The sequence below is a fragment of the Arachis ipaensis genome, chromosome B06, assembly GCF_000816755.2.
Source record: "Arachis ipaensis cultivar K30076 chromosome B06, Araip1.1, whole genome shotgun sequence".
In the NCBI taxonomy this organism is placed as follows: Eukaryota; Viridiplantae; Streptophyta; class Magnoliopsida; order Fabales; family Fabaceae; genus Arachis; species Arachis ipaensis.
Window position 1 is genome coordinate 14,165,650 of NC_029790.2, and position 2,040 is coordinate 14,167,689.

The window sequence follows — 2,040 nt, forward strand, 5'->3', positions numbered from 1 at the left end:
CTTCCGAGGCTAATCTAGCAAAAACTTTTAATACTAGATTAATTGCTACACTTAATATCAATCAATTTCAAATACAAAATTAACAATGGAATAAATTTTAAACTTCCAAATAAAAATTTAGCAACAATTGTACAAACAATTGAACAAACAGAAATAGAAGCTCAGAAAGTTAACCATGTCAAACAATTGAACAAACCCTAAGTCCTCAAATATTGAAAAGAAACTTACGAAACTAATAAGAGAAAGAGACTTAGTATAGAAGATGACGACAAACGAGAGGTGATGACGACAAAAGAAAAGAATGATGTGGTGACGACAACGAGGGTGTAGGAAGCAGCAATGATGAGCGGCAAAAAGGTTGCTGGAGACAGCGATGACGCTGCTAGGGGTGATGACTATTCTTCTGGAGGCGGTGACGACGAGGAAGTTCGATTAGGAGGCAGCGAGGATGATTAACGAGCGTGAAGCAGAAGACAGCGACGTTGTTGAGCTAGTAGGGCGACGATGAGGCAGCTACAACAATGTTTTGAAAATCGATTCGAACTAGTCGGGTGAATCGGTCGAACTGGAAACCAGTACAAAGAACGACTTAGCCTAATGCAAAAATTGGACACCAAAAAAACTGAAAAATCAGCCGAAAATTAGTTGGTTGGATCGAACCAGAAACCGATTGATTTTTAAAATATTGCCTAAATTGCTTCGTTTTGGGTTCGTGAAAGGGGAAAACCAAATCAAAATTCACAATCTTCATTATGTGCTACAAATTTTCATCAATATCTTCACATCAGAATTAAAGTGCAAACTCTAGAGTCTATAAATGATTCTATTTCCATCTTCTTCAGTTCTTCCTTGCGCAGTCGCACCCAACCGCCGATATCATTACCAACGTAGATCATTCCATCGTCATCATCGCCACTCTTTCGCTAGCTTGTACTGCCGTCATCATACCTCTCTACTCTTTTTTTTATCACCTGTACTAGAAAAGTCTAATCCAAGAAGCTAACGAAGTAAGAAACATTCCACTAAGAAGAACAAGAAATATCCGTTGTACTCAAGGAGAGAGGTGAGAAATGGAAGAAGGAGGAAGAAGATATTTTTGATGAAAGAAAGAAAAAGAAGATCTAAAAGGGTAGAATTGAAAAATAAATATAAAAAAGATTGTCTATGTCTAAAAATTTGTGTTCCACTTTTTACTGCAGTACACAAATATTATATATTTGTGTATTTTTATGTCTATAGAAAATTTGTGTCTCAACAAACAAACAATAAATATGTACTACGATATCTATATCTCATCTATATCTCAATATATATGTCTCTCTAACCAAATACTAGCTTAATTTTTTTAGGATTTACAATAAGTTATATTAAGGTAACTGGCTAACATGATTTGGGCTATTAGAGGCCCATACGTTGATATGCCCAGCTTTATTTTTTTGTCTTATTTATATGATTTTTTTAAAACATTTTGTTATATGATAAGTTTCTTTTTTGATCATTTATTACAATTATTTTAATTTTTAACTTATTCATATCGTGTTGTATATTTCGTTAAATGATATTGATATTGATTTTCATCAAAGTGGTAATTGTTATTGTTTATATCCTGACCCAGTGTATAGTTAAGCCAAAAAATAAGTAAAGCCCAATCAACATATAAGGGTTTCACCAACACTTATCCAACTTTATGAAAGTCGGGCTCGACGACGGCATTACCACCCCTACCTACTCGAATCAGTAATTAACTCTTACAATTTCTTCCATTCATCTAGAAGGGAGATCTTAATAACCTTCCTAACAAAGGGAACGATTATCCACCATCAAAAGTGGAGCTACTCTAAAAGGTGGTTATTGACTCTACATTTACGCCTATAAAATATCCTGACACTCTCAAGTATACTTCAAACCCAATCTACTAAAAACCTGCCTAAAACTGACGACGAAGGGATTTGGAAGAAAAATTCGAGAAGCTAGAGACTGATCTTCAAGTCGGAGAACCCATGCTGATTGGGAAAAAATCCCCCTTTGATGTGAAGATCC